The sequence below is a fragment of the Anabas testudineus genome, chromosome 4 (assembly GCF_900324465.2).
Source record: "Anabas testudineus chromosome 4, fAnaTes1.2, whole genome shotgun sequence".
Classification (NCBI taxonomy): domain Eukaryota; kingdom Metazoa; phylum Chordata; class Actinopteri; order Anabantiformes; family Anabantidae; genus Anabas; species Anabas testudineus.
The window spans coordinates 24,386,543-24,405,078 of NC_046613.1; the positions used below are offsets into that span (position 1 = coordinate 24,386,543).

Here is an 18,536-nt window from a genome sequence, read left to right on the forward strand (position 1 = left end):
CTCAAATGTCCAATTTTTGAGTTCAACATTCACTTTGGTGACTTCAGTGTTATTAATGACCTCACAGACAATGAGGCTGAGGTGGTATTAAATCTATAATCAATAATTGTTTTCATTTGAATCAGCAACCAAACGGTGCAGCTTCTCCGTCGCGACAACCTCCAGCTGCTAAAGATGACGTCACAGCAACTCCATAAGGCAATGCATGCAATTGTGAGACTAGTTGATTTTATGGGGTCTTTGGGATTTAATGATATTAATAAATGTAGAATAAAACTCACCTTAACTGTGTTACTGTGCCAAGTTTTCAAGGTTGTTTCTATACTGAAGTCGCTGCTGATCTGGAGGCACCGGTTCCTCAGTGAGCTGCATACAGCACATTTCACAATACACAGACACAAACACACTGGTCACCAGTTGTCAGGAGTGTCTCTGCCCCAGGGCAGAGCTTTCATGCTACATTTCCAGCGACCCCTCACTCTGAGCCACTAATCCATCATTTTGGACACACAACTGCACATTGTGCAAACGCGCACACACACACACCAACGTACACATTAAGTTGGATTCAAAGGTGCAAGTCTTCACATTTTCCTACACTCACAAGCTGAAATATGATCTCTTTTTTATGCTTTTTTACACCCACCCACACATGTTGTATCTGCCCTGTAGCTAGTCAGTGGTCTGGCATTGCTGCCCACTGAGTTCGACAGTGCAGGAAACAGCTGTTGGAGCTGATAAAAAAAAAAACCCTGGTCACACACGCACACACAGATAGTTACAGTCCATTTAGAATCATGCATGTCTGTATTAACAAATCTCCTTGTCCTGAGCTTTGAGTCTGTTCTCTAGTGAGCACAGCCCAGAGCGCAGAGGAACTTGCTGCCGTGGCCCTCGCTGCCTGTGACATTGTAGGAAATGGTTCCTTTAGCCTTCCAATCCGGAGTCCCATTCACAGAGGGATATTAGTTTCAACGCATGTCCAGCACAGCCATAAGAGGATGTGGTAAAATAAAGATTTAAAGTTAATATTAAGAAACAAAGGCAGCATAAATAACAGAAACCGTGCAAAAGGGATAGAAACAAATGAAAAACTTCCCATAGAGCAAAGTAGAAGTTGTGTGAATGTGTATTTGTGCACAAAAGCTCACAAAGGAAGCCCTCCAAGTCCACACACACAATGGCTCATGTCTCTGAGTAAAGCCTGATTAATACATGTTACAGCTGACCTCTCTAATCTTATTACACAATCTGCTCAAAGAGGAGAGACTAGACCAGCAAATTCTGCATCAACGCACACACACAAACCGTGATGTGATGTGGACTTGTCAACCTTTTGGGTTTGCACTCAGACTGAATGATGATAAAACTACACAACGTTCACTCCAACGGATCAACTAATCCGGGAACTTATGTCCTGTGCAAAAAGGAGAAGTCTTTTCTTTTACTACTAATACTTCTTAAGAGCTCTTTGGAAGAAATAACTGAACTCTACAATTTCAACTTCACCTCAAACTATGACACAACTGAATTTTTGCAGACAAAGGATCATTTGGTAATTCTGTGACATCTATAGCACAAAACGCAGTGACTCTCTTAATATTTTCCCACATCGTTGACATTTCCATTGGGATTTAACTTTACATTTACACACTGACATGATGGTTCACTTGGATTTGCTCAACTTTCAGTTCTAGAAACGTAGAAACAGTATCTTCAAACAAGATTTAAGATCTTTTTTAATGCAAAGGATTTTAAACTACCAAAACAAAAAAATTAAATTTGATATTTAAAAATAAATTATGTTGCTTAAAATACTCCAGTTGCTAACTTTGTTCTTACTTAATTACTTGCCATGGAGTAGTTTTTTTGGTCTCCTTCTTCTTTTTTTGCACTAGAGAGCCCTGCAAAACACATTAGAACACTTCAGCATGCTTTCTAACATGGCTGGTAGGAATGTAAAATATACAAATAGGCTAGAACATGCCACAAGCACTGGTATAATCCTTTAAGGTTGACATGAAATATTAATGGGCAGGAGTGAGTAGATGAAACATTCCCGTCCCTGCGTTTCTGCCTGGTCTACTCTCTGGTTTAGATTTGTCTTTTTTAATTTGTGCTCAGGATTTGTGGATGTCACTGTCGGCCCACGGCTTGGCTATAATTATTCAGCAGACAACATGTGGGTGACAGCATGGCCTAGATTAGAGTGAAGCACACCACCCGCCCGGTCCCCATGTATAGTACGGATAAAGAGCAGGCAGAGAAGGGAGAGACAGAATCTATGTCAGAGAGGGTGAGGGGAGAGAGAACAGTCCATGAAACAAAATGGGGGAATTTCCAGGCAGGCACATCCATGTTTTCTGATATTTACTGTATCTGCTCCATCTCCTTGGTGACATACAACCTCTTAGCTTGATTGGCTTGAAGGCATGGTAAATGACAGCTAGCCAATGGCAGGGAAGGATAAAGTGTTGACTCCATGTCAGCTCTGTGGGTTTGCAAGATACATAAACTAGTTTTATTAGTTTAATTTAAAACCAGTGCAAGTCAGGAGAAGAAAAAGGCCTGTGTAACAAAAAAGCTGTAATAAACAAAGAGAGATCGATAGAGCGAGATATTACTGTTAATGGTTGTTAACAAACAGACCTGGGTCTACTGTGTATTCAGTCACTGCTGTTTCATCTGTACTTACAGATACTGTCCAGCTCCGCACTGCAATATACATTTTTATGCAGATGACACCATTTTGTACACCAACAACAAGATCATTCCCAGGTTCCAGGCTGCTTTTGGGTACTTTCAAATGTCTGCCTGATTTAAATTGAAACTACACCCTTAATGATTTTCTAATTGTTGTATTGTAGACCTAATGTCTCATGTTCTACATAAAACAGCTTGAACACCACTGAATGTCTTCTTATTATATTCAATACTTTTCTCTTTTTATATATATACTTTGCAATCATGTTTAATTAAAATATTTTGCCAGTAAATTCAGCTCACAGATATATATCTGGAATAGGAACCCCGAAGAACAACTATGCTCTTCTAAAAGGTCTTAATCAGGCTAAGTGAGGAGACACTTAAAATATCATTAAAACCAAATGCCAACCGAAGCAGCTCCCATTACACCAGAGGAGTGTGTTTCTGTTTCTGTCACATTCATTACCTTATGGACAATATACTTTTTTCCATGAATTTCCATGGACTCACCTGGATTACCCCTGCCGTTGATCTGTGGAGAACACTTCAATCTGTGCTGTCCTGATCTGAACCTGGGTGGAAATCCAGGCCAGCTGTGGTGCAGAGTGCTCTCCTTCATATACCACTTGCTAGAATAAAACATTGGTACTGTAGTCTTTTCATAGAACAGCAGATGTTGAGGCTCTGACGTTGCTCTCTTAACATTTATGCAGAGCTTATGTAACGAGGCTCCGTGGTTGAGTGGACCAGTGCATTTGCCCGTTAGCTAAACCATCCATTTACTGCTGCACAGCTTCCACTTCTTTTCTTGCACTTTTCCTTTTTTCCAAGAAACATGACCCAACTTAGAAAAACTACATGCAGTGTGTAATAAGGGCAAATATACATACACAAGAAACCTGCCTCTCATCTCCTCTGACAATCTCATGACTCCAGTATGTCCTACAGTTATGTGGTCAGTGGATTCTGCATTTCCAGACTAACTGGTTGTCAGAGAGCACATGTCAGACCTCTTTAAAATTATAGTTATAATCTATATGTTTTACATATTAATTTCTAGCTTGCATTTAAAAGCACATCAAGATTAATTTTTTAATGCTTGTATTGTAATAACAGATGACTTTGACAGTATTGTCACTTTTTGTGTCATTTTGTTGTCATCTTATGACAACAGCAACATTTGCATTGCTGCTGTAGTCTCTAATAAATATATAAAGTATCTGCATTACAAACAAAGGAATAGTCCGCTGTTTTCATGTCTTCATGTGGTAGATGCTTTTAAAGCATGACACAGCAAAATCCAAAATGGCCAGTTACTGTGAAATAGAAACCACTGTGTGAGGACGGCTTTTTATTGACCATTTTATTATTAATTTGCTACTAAATCTGCCCCCACAGTCGTGTGGAGCTCTCCCACTGTCTTCCTCATATCTTCTGTTTTGTCAGCCTGTACAAAAGCTTAGAGTTCATTTAATTTTTCTTCAGGTTGTTTGAGCTTCCATTATATTTTGCATGCATTTGTGTATTTCTTGCTCTATAAAGTGTTTTTTTATGCTGTTATGCTGCACTGGCCGCTGAGTTGAAAGGAGATGTGGAGTGTGTGCCTCTTAGCTATTTCCACATTAGCAATGTTCCCAGACTGCATCACCTCTAATCTAATACTGTATGTAGTGGATCACAAGTTGAAAGCACTTTAAAACAAGCAGCCCGAGGTTTGCGCCTGACACCAAAGGTCCTTTTTATGTCATTCATGCCAGGTCATTTCAGCTTTGCTGTCAGTGATTCCCACTCCAACTGCCCTTTACCAAAGAGCCCTTGTGACATTTGATGAGTAATGAGGTGAGAAAAGTTCAAATAAAAAGCAAGATCAAGGGTTACATTAAAACACAGCACCTCACCACAGCAGGAGAGGAGCCAGGGGATTTTTTTATAAGAGGAGGGGTGTGTTTGGTGATGGAGGAGGGACGGCAGGCTGACTGCTGTTTTATCTCGGTCTTTGGCTGTCACAATGATATTCAGATGCTCAGTTAGACATTCAGTTCACCCTCTGTTTGGCACGCTGGAGTTAACTCTTTGCAGGCAGACAACAGCACAGACCATTAATAATGTACTTCACTGAGAGGAGCACAGATCTTCTGTGGGCAGCTACAGGCCAGACATGACTTTTAATAGTCAATAGTTTGTTTAGGTTTAATGTTGGAAGATTTTCCTCATCTCAACTTTAATATCAAGAAAGAACCCGAACGTTCTCCTCTCTTTGTTTCTCTTTTAATGAATAGTCCAGATTTTACTACAACACTTCTACAGCTTCTACCTACAGACAAACCCACAGGAAGTTAGTTAACACTTAGATTACTTATTTCGAGAGGAGGGTCACTTTACAGCAATCTTTTGTCACATAAATAAAAGGTAAAAGATATAAGATGCACAGAACAACACACATTAGTTATTTTATCAGTTGTGTCAAGGACAGAGCTGAAGACTTAGGTCATTATTCTCCAACTCCTGACTCTAGAGAAAGCAACAAAATATTTCTACATAAAATTAAAAAATATACCAACTAAATTCAATTGAGCTTCCAATGCTATGACTACACCTTAAGTCGTAGAGCTGGGGTTACAACACGTAACCAACGTTACCACATTATCATGATCAGACAGAAACAGACACTGTTGTTGTTTTGTTTTGAACAGTAGTTTTCTCTTGTGTGTTCCTGTAGGCTCCTCTCTGTAGTGAAGAGTAGAGGCGTTCACCGTGGAACACATCTGACATGATTGTCTTTGCGATTTGCTTGTTCTAATAGTCTTCTCTGCCTGTTCTGTGACACAATGCTAAATTTATTCTGCTTAAATTCTTTATAGTCAGTGTGATGAGAAATACCCAGTTCTCCGATATGTGCATCCTTGATTACAACTTGGAAACCAAGTGGCCAAAAAATACGTTATTAGAAGTTATTTCAAGTTTCAATCTCAGTCTCAGAAAACTTAAATAAATATTTGGTGAAAAACATAATCATTTTCATATTGAAGCTCAGTTTACCATGATGCGTAATTGGAATCGTTTTATAGTATAATAAGTTCAAACCTGATAAAAATTGTGATGGTGTATATTGTGTAATTTGGAATTAGGACACAGTCTCACATATCACTTCTATTAGTGCATCAGCTCAGTTCTCTCACTCAGAAGTGTCTGTTCTCCCACTACAACGCCCACAGCTCAGTAGCTCCACTTCCGGACCTGTTGGCAGCATCTCTGCATACTTTTATCCGCCACAGGACTGTCATGTTTACCCCACATGCTCCTCTCTTCCCTGCTTTACTTTTCCTCTCATCCAGCAGCAAATCCTCCGTTTCCGCCCTGGGGGTGTTGGAATCCCTCTCATGTCAGTCGGCATGGTTCAGCTTGGCTCACTCCGACGTGTTTCATTTGGTTTAGTGTAAGCTGTGGGGGACATGGAAATACAGTAACTGTGTGTGTGTGTGTGTGTGTGTGTGTGTGTGTGTGTGTGTGTGTGTGTGTGTGTGTGTGTGTGTGTGTGTGTGTGTAGTTGCCATGGCCCTGTGTGCTCCGTGACCCTGCACCTTTGTCCCCACAGCAGGCAGTGTATGAGTGTGACAAACACCAGCTCTGTCTGCCCCTTTTGGCTCTCAGGGTGTATCTGTTTGTACACCTGCCACAGATTTCCTTCACTATCCCAACACACACACACATGCAAACATCTCATAAATGCTGCTGGGGGTAGCTGCTGCTGCTGCTTCTTCTTTTGCTATCCACTCAAAGTACTTGCTATTTTGCTTTGTCCACCTTGTAAACAGTGTGATCTATATCCATTCTTTGGAAGGCTGAGCCAATGACAGCTACCAACTCATTGTCAGTGGAGGTCTGACTCTGCTGCCATGTACCCCTCACAGAGTCCTACAGATTCAATAGAAGTGCAGCTTTGATATGCTCTGATGCAGTTCAGCTACACACCCCCGGGACTACAGGTCCGGTAGTGCCCAGCTACTGCCAGTTATTTTGTATCTGTACATGTAAATGCCCTGTTAGCAGTGACACAGCTGCTTGCAGTGTATGATTCTTGTACGTGATGGTGGAGGTACTAAATAAAGTACACAAGATATCCTTTTCTCACAGTGTTGTTCAGTCTCCTGAGAAGGCTCCTTGGGTATTCCAAGGCCAGAGGGGATGCATAATCCCTACAGTATGTTCTTGATTTGCCTCAGGGTTTCCTCCCAGCTGGATGTGTCCAGAATATGATTATAGAGAGACCTGATCAGATGTCTGAACTACCTCCAAGCTTCTTCTGGATGCCTTAGCGTCTCAGTCCGTCCCCAGCCACTCTGCAAAAGAGACTCATTTACATTTAGCATTTTAGCATTTGGCTGGAAAGACCAGAACTCGTGTCTTGATTGAGTTAAAGATGTTTCAGTCATCCAAGGAGAGACCTCCGAGGGACAGGCAGAAATGTGTGATAAGAACAGGAAGGGCTGTGTGAATTCTGCATAGTGATTCCAGTCTCTGCATTCTCCAATATCATTCATATAGTAATTACTGAACGCCCAGAACCATAGGTGAAGGTTGAATGGGTTGGTAGATCAAGTGCTTTATCCTTTTGCTAAGCTGAGGGAGCACAGTGCTCACATTAATCTTAAACATGTGTTTTGTAGCTACACAGTTGGTTTCAAAGCCAGTTTTGTCTTAATTCAAGCATGCACTGCATGCTAAACAAGCACTTCAGAGAAACCCATACACAGATAACAGAGAGAGGTGAAGGAAGAATGAGAGAGTCAGCGGAGAGGTCTGGGTGGATCAGAGGAAGATGGGAGGTCGTCCTCCTGACTGATGTACTGTATTAGGAATCAGATAAGGAGTGTTTGTTCTCTGCAGTAATCTCATCCAGAGCTGCTCGGCCTCGGTGCTGCTGTGTCTCTGAGAGCGCCATCATTGTTTACTAGCTGTTGATAAAACAAGGCCTCAAAGGGCTGAATAGGAAACACACACAACCACACAGTTCTTCTAAAGCTCAAGTGGGCTTGTGTGCATTTATTTGCATGTTTTAGTATTTTATCAGGCTTTTATTTCTGTAGCATTCAAAAGAACCATTCTAGTGTTTTTGCATGTTGACCCTTTTACCACACATCATATTCTGAATTCTTCTCATTACTGACAATGATTTCCCACCTCCTAGCACGATGTTTTGGATTTTTTTTATCATTCTACGAAGCCACATTAATATTTATAATTGATGCTCAACATGCTACAAATGAAGTCATTAGTGCATTTATTCAAGTTCAACTAATGTTACTGTGGTGATCCAATGCAGACTTTTCAACTGCAGATGACTTTGCTAAATCATTATTATGATATATGAAAAAGCTGAAGTCAAATGTCTGCTTTATATTTAAATAATTTTCTAAAATTGAAAGCCAAAAGTAATAAATATTTTCCCTAAGCTCTGACTCGGACTCTGCTGGAACAGTTGACGGCCTTGCAGCCTTCCCACTTGGCTTTCTGCCCATCTGACTGCCTGTCTGTCTGACTGACTGTCTGTCTGTGTAAGTGGCTGGCTGACTGTGCTACTGCATGAATAATGCTGAGCTATGGTGCCCTGCTGCCTTGACAACCAGTGGAGAGCAAGAGGAGGGAGAGGGAGGGTGGTCTGTGTGGGTAGAGAGCAAATATAGAAGAGAGAAAAGGAGGAGTGGAGGAGGGGGGAAGAAGAATGGTGCTGAGGGGATCTGATCAAGTGACAAAACTGAAACAATGGAAATGTAGGGCAGAGACTTGGGAAGATTTGGGTGAGAGGAAACAATAAGGGAATTCTTCATTTAGGGCAGAGAACAGGAGAAGAGATGCACAACAAAAACACAGTAGATTAAGAGCACGAAACAGAAAAATGAGAGCGAGGCGGATAGGGACAGAAAAGCGGCTCAGCAGTTTTGGATGCAGCCTGCAGCAGCAGCAACCTGTTTCACAGTGTCACCAGAGCATTGCATCATGGGATCAGTACCACAGGGACGCTCACATTGCAGGATGACATCACCCGTTACCGAGTCAGCTCCTGTCTGCTTGGCTCGGTCTGCCTCCCCACAGAGGGAGAAAGATGTGGATTGTTTCAGTTTTTGCTCTTGTTTGTATGTCTGTCGGTCTCAAAACGAGTGAAAACAGAGAACTATCTTGACAGGTGAACAGATTGACATAAGCAGAGAGAGGGAAAAGACGCAGATGCTCATAGAGAGTTTCAGTCTTTCGTGCCAGCGTGATATTGCAATCTGAAAAAGAGAGACGAGGAGGAGGGGTGGAGAGATTTGGGTTTGGTTAAGTTGGAAATTGTATGTGTGTCATCTATCTGCCTGCTCTAAAGCTGTATTCCCATTTGGCTCTGTGATTGTTCACTGCACCCAAAAACAGAGATGGTTGAGAGGCAAGCCATCATCCCTATTTTTGACTGCAACAACAAAACCCCATTACTGCAACAGTCCAAATCATATTTTTAGTCCTTTTAACACCAAATCTGCACACAGGAGGCTGATGCAACAATGGCATTTTTCCCCTTGCTCGGTTTATTTCTGTCTGGTTAAATTTGGCATTTGTCGTGTTCAGTCTTGCCTTCATCCAGTCCCATTACTGATGCTCCCAACCCTGCAATTATTTCCCATATGACCGCGGAGCTTTTGTGCACACAGTCCCTGCCTATGTATGGTATGAATATGATTTTGTGAATTTAAATTGAGCGACTAATGACACATCACGGCCTTGTGCTAAAACGGCTTTTGTCATTTACATTCTTGCCTTCACCTGGTCCTGTTACTTTCAATCTCGAGCTTGCAATTATGTCCCTCTTGCATATTCCAGAGCCTCTGCTCTGATAAATCCCTGGAGTTATAAATACAATTTTCGTAGTTCAGATTTTTCTCTCCAATCTCGGCTTCACCCGAGCCTGTTACTTTTACCTCCCATCCTTTATTTCTCATGAGACTATTTCAGAATCAGATGTTGCCGGTTTGTTCAATGCATGATCAGACATCATTACACCCTTCTAACCTGGCTTTTTTCATTTCTAATCGGGCCTTCATCCAATCCTCTTACTCGTACCACTACTTTTGTAATTTCACAAGTGACTGTTCCAGAGCTTCTGTTTAAACACCCAGAATAGGTGCAAATCCAAACTTAAGTTGAGCAAATTATCACATGAATAAATGACATTTGTCTTTTTCAATTTTTCACCTGATCTCATTACTAGCAGAACATTTCACTTACTTTCAGACTCTGTGTGTCTGCCTGCTGTGTGAGACAACTTGTACAGGTGGAGAGGTTTTCACCGGTTTGATTGTGTGAGACAGGATCAGTCAATGCCAGGAAAGAAACTGAATCCACTCTGAATAATGATGACTCCACTGGCTCACTGGATAGATCAGGAGAGCTAAAGAAGGGGAGGGCTCCTCATTGAATTAGCTAAGCTAGAAAGTTTGAGACAGTGAAGCTAATCGGTGTGCTTGAGTTGGAGTGCACATGACGTGCAGCCAGCATACACCTCAATAAGACTAAAGCAGCCGGTGTAAATCCATTGTGCAGGATCCACCGGAGGCATCGATGCATCAAAAGGCCTGATCAAACCAGCCTCTGTGATGTGAACTACAGCATGGTTCTCCACAATTTGTTTAAGCTCAGTCTTACCCCCAGAGATGTTCGTTCAATCAGAAGAAATGTATTTAACAGGCTTGTGCACATTCCTTGGTCTGAATTTGTAACTTAGGCATGAATCCTTTTTTTCTCATCTGCATAAGTTGATGTTTAAGAAATTAGTTTTTCAGTGGATCACTCACCTACTCTACTGATGACGTACTGATGGGCAGAACATGGGTAAATATAATGTAGTTGATTGAAAATGTTTTCTTGTGATCATAAGAATATTACCTGGTTATTTCACTCTGATCTAAAATGTTGATGTTTGTCCTCTCATAAATGCTGAATTGACATAGAAAGACATATTCAGAACTAATGTTACATACCATCATTTAATTTACACAACCATAAATTCATGCTTCCAAAAACAGTTTCTTTACATATAATATAAATGTTTATAGCCTTTTAAAGATGTAGGTTGCTTAATTTCCCGTTAGTTTTTCCTTTTTTATGCCAGATTTATCAAGTCTTACCATTTTCAGAATAAGGACAAAATAAGCAGGACAATTGCAGCAGCAGTATGGGGGATTTGAAGCATCATCCACACTGTTTCAATGGCCATATGTAACTGTAACAGAAAATATGGCCTCTCTGCATGGCTCACTGCAGTAGCTCCAACCCACTATGATCGCATGATCCACACACACATGCACACATATCCAGGTTTATACTTCCATAACTGTGAGGCCTTATTGACATTAATGAATTCTTTGACCCATAATCCAAATTCAGTCCTAATTCTTAATATTTACAAAGTCTTTTGCAGAATTAAGCACAAAACAGAATCAATGTCCTCAGTCTAAGTACCGAGCACTCACAAAGATAGAAAAACGACAGCACACACAGACATATGGCAGCCCACAGGTAACATTGACCTTGAACCGTCTTATTTATGTCTGGTACCAAACCATCAACCACCAAACCATTGTTCATATCCTTTAATATACAGCATGATATCACATGTAAAGTATGAGCAACAGCAAATCTAATGTTGAAAAAACAAGAGAACAGAAGGACGACAACTCAGTCATATCGTGCATTAGATAGATAACTGTAGTAGTGATGTTGGTGAATGACACACTGCACCCTCCAGAAACACTTAGGTAGAATACAGACAAAAGTGCTGCACTATGTTATGCAACTGTTGTGTGTGTGTGTGTGTGTCTCTAAAGTCTCTCAGACCCCACTTCATTGTCTCTGTTTAGCAGCCTATTCGTGTCTTCAGTTAAATTGTACTTTCCACTCTAGTTGTTACAGCAGCAGACGAAAACATAAAAAGTGCTGAGGGCCATGGATAATAAGTGCAGAAATAGAGCAGGCAGTGAGCAAACCAGATCCTCATCACCACTGTACAGTCAAAGATAGCCCCACACACACTGGCATGTTAAGGGACAGTTGTTTCTAAGTGCATGAAATATTTGTGTCCAAACCAGAACTTCAGGACAGCGGGAACCCCATTGCTCTTCTTCTCTTCTAAAGATGTCGTCTCTTTGTTCCTGTGACTTCTGGTATTCCACTGCAGCTGGGGTTCCCCCTCCTTCTGTTCGCCCTTCTCTCTGTCTTTAGCTTCTCTTTCTCCCGTGACTGTGAAATCTGTAGACTTTCCTCTAAAAGAGAGAACCCTTAACCACATGCTCAGTGTTTGATAGATTACACAGTCAGTACAGTAGTCTCTGGCACATGGGGATGTGTCAGGTAGATATACAGTACTATTGTGCTTTCTGAAGCACTGCTTTATTATAAGTCACACAGACACATACCCACTCAGGGGACCAATTAAACCTATAAAACACAAGACTGCAAACTGCACATGTGCTCATTTGGTGGAAGAAAAACACAGAAATTGACTGTTGAAATATTACTGATAGTTTTCCTATTGCAAATAGTCAAAGTTCTTAGAGGTGGTTCTCTTAATACCTAAACTAGCAGAGGACATATTTGCTCATATTTCTTCAATATTATGATCCACATAGGATAATTCAGAATAGATTGAAACATGTGGACTTTCAGGCTTCGTGTGTAAAGCTAAAAAAACTAACAATTATTATAACATAATACATCTCCATAGACCAACACTTAGGCCACTCTTATAAGACCCAACCTGGTTGAAGCTAACTAGTACCAGCACATTGGATCTGACTTGTGCCCTGTAGGTGTAGACTTTGGCTCAACAGGCTTGATTTTCCCTCTTCCCCTGTTTTGTATTTGCCAAATAGTTATTGAATTGCTTTTTTATGTAATACTCATCACAACAACACTAAATGGTTATAAGCATGTGCCCAGCCAAACACTCCACCCACATTCTACAACCATGTGCATTAGTGGGTTGCTGCAACAACCTCCACTCTGGTTTCAGGCTTTCCACTAGATTTTGGAACCTGGCTGCAGGAATTAGCTCCTACTCAGCCACCAGAGTATTAGTGAGATCCAATACTGCTGTTAGGTGATAAGGTCTGGTTCCACTTCATCCCAGAGGTGTTGTATGGGATTGAGGTCAGAGCTCTGTGCAGGTCTGCCAAGTTCTTCCACACCATACAGGGAAAGCCATTACTTTATGAAACTGGTTGTGTCATAGTTTCTGTCACTGCAGACTGACATGTTGAAGCAGGAAAGGGCCAAATACAAATCACTGGAGGAGGAGGAGTGATTACTACAGTATTTTGTTCATATAGAGTTTAATTTTCACTGTCTTAAAGTAATAAAATCCTTCATTTTTCCAGAGTCAAGCTTTTTAATATAAAGCAGTCTGTCTCTTCCACACACACACACACACACACACACACACAGACAGAAACTCAAACACAATAATGCAGATAAGCTTGCTGTTCACAGGTGCAGGAAGGTTAAGATTACCCATGTCAGCATGTGTCACAGTCATTGTGCCGTCTGACTTTCTATCTCATTTCACAAAGTACAATAGCTGCTAATAATGAAGCGTTTGAGATTATATTCTGTGGTTGTAGAAAGTGACACTGTGTTTTGGGTTTTGGAAGCTGTAACTCAGGGCACAGGTGGTGTTTGACCTCAGATGTTCTCTTCACATGCACAGATAGATTATACACAACCTAAAACAGGCACAACCCACACACACACACACACAAAGAAACACACAGATTGCTGTGGTAGTTTACTGAACTACTTGTTCTTAAGGAGTGACTGCAGCGGTTGAAGTTATTCAGGGACATATTTGGACATCAGCGTTATCTGAAACTCTGTCAGCTTTTTAAATATAATCTTCCCGGCTGCAGAACAAAAACCTGACAGACAAAACTCTGATAGACAAACAGGTGCTTCCATTAGTTGAACTATATGCTTCAAGGCCAAATATTGTTCAGACTAGTTTATTTTACATTTACAGTATGTTATAAAGGATGCCTTTATAATTCAAAGATGTCACATTAGTTTAGGTCTGATGCAGCTTCATAATTAAAAAAAATCAAGGATTTGTACCTCATGCATTTAACTCAGTAGGTGGCATTTGATACTTATAGACAGCACCTTTGTCTGTGTTTAAAGCCCCTTAAAAGAGACATTGTTAGCGCCTCACTGGATGTTTTGGTCGCTATGGTGACAGAAATGGCAAACTCAACACCTGATTCCCAGGAGCTCACCTGAGCTTCTCTTTCTCATACACACATGCAGATTCTTTTCTCCAATTCCCTTTGCTGTGCACACACGAAGCGGCTGAGAAAAGAAGCATTTAGATGTTGAGCTAGTAAAACTAGAGCAAAAATACACAAAACCCACTGTTCAGTAAAAGTACAGATGTACAATCAGAAAATATAATCAAGCATCCAAAGTGTTCCCACTGTTTCTGAACAGTGGCCTCTCCCTATGTGTTAAATTATTGAGGCATGAACCTGTAACCAATTATCTTTAAGGTTGTTCCTGACTACTTAGTTATTCTGCTTTGTACTTTTAGGAGGTAGTGTCACATTAGCTGGGAAGGAAGTCTTAGATGTTCATGTAGTTGTCAGGGTCTGTGTTTTAAATACAGAGCTGAAGTCAGGACATGCTTATGGGCAGACTGGTAGGGATATGAACCTTTCCCACTGAAATGAGTCGGGATCCTTCTTACAGTAGTCCAAGATGGTGGTTTTCCATTGTGTTACTACTGCTAAAGTAGTTAAACACAACTAAACAGTAGCCCATTCAGTCACCTCAGGTCCTGTAGCCAAGTGTAGCTACTTCAACCAGGGTGGCCACTAGAACTAGACCCGCCACATTTAACAGGCCTAATGACGATGATGATGATAAGGAACACAAAAGTACACTTTGTAGGGAGCATCAGGAAATGTATGAAGAAATTCATGAGAAGGGACCACGAGGTTTAACACAAACACAGTATGTTTGGATCCCGACGGTCAATTATGAAAATATTTGAGTCCAGAAACAGATTTTGTGTAATTATAACAAAAGGCTCAGATGATGTGATTCAGTTATCGCTGCTTGCTGCTGTTTAACTCACACGACATAAACGCAGCATAAGCCTAGCTTAGTATAAGAACCATAACAGGGGAACAGTTAAAGTTCCTACTAACATCTTTAATATTATTATCACAGTACACTGCAACAGAACGCTAAAAACAACTAATTGTGATTTTAATTGGCCTTGTCTTGTTCAGCAACAGTGAATCCTTTGTCTACAGTGCAGACTGCTAGATAAGGTCAGTGAGCACAGTTTTTGGTTTTGGTCTTGTACAGAAATATCAGTCCTAACCCCTCTTCAGAGATCCTGTAATATTCAGAGACAGGAAAGAAAGCAAATAAGCATATTTCCTAACATGCTGAACTGTTACTTTAAATCTGAAATAATACCAATAGATCATAATTAATGAGTTTTTGTTCTAATATTTAAATCAGAATACACAAATAGTACACAAATAGAAATGTTAATCCTCAAGTTAATGTAGCTGAGTGAGTAAAAAATACTTTAATATTTTCACTTCCTCAGTAGCTGTCGTCTGTTGCTGCATTCCAGTCTTTTATTCTGACACACATGGCATCTCTATTATTTTAATAAATGAATGACTTGTATCTTCTAGCATACCTGGTGTTAATTGTATTTTTTATCGGTAGCAGGTGTAAAGCAGATTCCACAACATTAGCATTTTTCCACTAGTAATCACTGCATTTCTTTTTAAATGTAAACTTTTGCTCGTTTTTTGTTTCCGTTTTTCATGTGTAGATTCAAAAATGAGCCTAAAGCAGCTGGAAAGATAATTAGAATTTTAGGTTTTATTCAGAGTCGTGGGCGGGGTTGATTCATATGTGATTATGCACACGCTATGCAAATAGGCCACTGGATGCCATTCTGCTCTATTGTCACAAAGGTTAAATGGGGAGCAGTGTGCAGTGGCCGGGGACAGTGCAGATCAACGCTGCTGTTCCCATCATCGTCCTCCCTCAGTCTTCCCCTCCTCCTTCCTCTCTCTTTTTCAGTTTTGTGTGTCGAGGGGCAGAGTCAGTTCCTGTGTCATTGTTAGGGATCCATCTGCCCAGCCACACACACACACACACACACACACACACACACACACCAAGCAGCAGCAGCAATTAAACCTGTTTGACACACTTGACAGAGAGGAGCTTTGGGCTGTGTGTGACCGGCACGAGCCATCTGTGAAACAGCTACACACACACAAACATCCACAATGTTAATGTGTGTGTGTGTGTGTGTGTGTGTGTGTGTGTGTGTCTGTGTGTCTGCTGTATTAGATCCACCTCCCCACCCCATCTATTTTGTGCTGGGGCAAGAGGACGCTCTGCCCTCCTCCTCTACTTTTCTTGTGATGGACACATGAGACAGTAGAATTTAGGGAGGGGTTGGATGGAGTGGGTGGATGGATGTTGAGTAAAGATAGAAGGGATCTGTGGCATATTGTGGATCAGACCTTTCATTTATTGTTGCTCCCTGAAGTAGGACACCAGGCAGACAGATAGATAGACAGAGCAGATGTGTGTGACTGGGGCGCTGGGCCAGTCTGGGTCTCCACTGGGTGCTGTTCTTTAAAGTTCTCCACATGCAGGAAAAGAGTCTAAGAGAGGAAGTTATATTTAGATTTGTACCAGTTTTCTCAGAAACATTAACAAGACATGGTTTAACTGTTTGTCACCCCTGGTTTTAGTCTGCACTCTCACAACAGATCAGAATCCACCGCAATGATAATAAGTAAATAGAGAAATGAATGTGTATACATTTTTCTTCAGCATGCTTCCACTTGGGAATTACAAAGAGCTCAAAGCAAATAAAAAGTCAACTGGATTTAGCTTAATGTTTGTCTTTAGCCCGTAACTGACTCAGGTCTTGGATCTGGTCTTGATTACTTGAAACCAACTTAAACTGGCAAGTGAAGAGAAAACACAAAGCTGTAAACTTCCTATCACCATTTAAGTCGATACAGTGGTCATATTTGCAAACTGTTGCCGAAGTCCAGCCGACACTAACATTCAAATGGAGTGTATGTGTCCGTCTGATCAATTTAAGTTCAGTATGCAGCCTCCATTTACCCTGGTTTGGTCTCTTCATGTTCCTCAGATACATGTCTGGTGGATATAACTCTGGTGAAAGCGGTGCACAGTAGTTTTAGGTCAAAAAGACAAACAATGAGCTGAAAATCATTTAAATGCTACACATACGCATCTGTTTCGGATGCCCCCGGGACGCCTCGTAGGGGAGGTTTTTCGGTCCTGTCCCACCGGGAGGAGGCCCCGGGGAAGACCCAGGACACGTTGGAGGGACTATGTCTCTCGGCTGGCCTGGGAACGCCTCGGTGTCCCCCCGGAAGAGCTGGAGGAGGTGTCTAGGGAGAGGGAAGTCTGGGCATCTCTGCTTAAGCTGCTCCCCCCGTGACCCGGCCCCGGATAAGCGGAAGAAAATGGATGGATGGATGGATGCTACACATACTGTAGCTGAGGACGATAATTTTCTATGCAATGCAAAGAATCACAAAGGATCCTTTCCCCATAGTCATTTAAACTTTTATTAATATAAGACTGATTGAAATATTTATTATAACATATTCAGTAAATGATTAGTTAAACAGACCTGAACCCACAATCTTCTAAATCCTTAATATCCATATTGTGTATGTGTGTGTTTTGATGTGTGTTTACAGTAATCCCTCTATTATAGGCTCCTCAAATACATGTTTGCACCTCTCTAGCATCCCCAAGCTAATGGTTAAGTTGCTATTACATTTATTGTCAGTGTACTTACTTTACTTCAGGGGGCTCGGTTCAAGTTGTAAAAGGCACCTTTTCCTCCACTGAAGACTCAGCAGCAAAAACATGCAGTGAAAGAATTATGAAAAGGCATACATTTCCACTGCTGTGAGGACAGAAGTCTTATAAACTAGGTATAGGATCAGTTGCAAAGCAGGCAGAGGCTCAGTTTTGTGAAGAGACACTAGAGCATGTGGATAGTTGCTGATGTGGGATCACAAGTGCACACTCATCACACAGTCTGTGGGACACAATCTGTAATCTCAGAGACATTATAGTCCCTAGCTCATAGCATGGTTTTCTGCTGTACATGGCTGCTAACCAGTTTCTGAAGAACACTGGAGTGCTTCTAGAATGTGTTTTTTACATTTGAGTCAACCACTGTTTGAGTTTATTTCGCTATGGCATGAAAACCAACTGAACTGGATTATTTCCTGCAGAAAGAAGGCACATGTGTGGCACAGTGTGACTTAATGATGCATTTAATAGTTTCTGCATGACAATGGAGCTCTGTGGCACAGTGGAATCAAATATGGTGTTGGTTTTTGTCTTTTTCATTAGTGTACTGAGGGAAAAATATAGAATATCACCAGCTTTTAGACCAAATGACATAAAGCAGATATGATAGTTTACAGTGATGGATCATATACACAAGCATGTCTCAACTGCCTGTTTCAAATTAATTTCCTTACCTGTATGAAATAAACTGAAAACTATAAAAGGCATGCTCACAAATGTAGAACCATTCAGGTGTGCTCCAGAAATTCCAACACCTTATGTGAAAAAATGTGCAAAATGTTTGTAGTCACTGACAGGCAGTAGGAAGGCGAGGATATTACTGGAAACCCACAGAATTTGGATCTTTCTCCTCTGAAGCTCAATTTTCCTACAGTCTTTGAAACTCAGCCGCTGACTTTGTG

General features: G+C 41.1%; 1 protein-coding gene across 3 annotated transcripts in view; it reads left to right on the plus strand.

Annotated features, from left to right (window-relative positions):
• pik3r3b (phosphoinositide-3-kinase, regulatory subunit 3b (gamma)) overlaps positions 1 to 18,536 on the plus strand; it is a 152,274-nt gene that overhangs the window by 119,590 nt on the left and 14,148 nt on the right. The gene's annotated exons all lie outside the window — the stretch shown is intronic.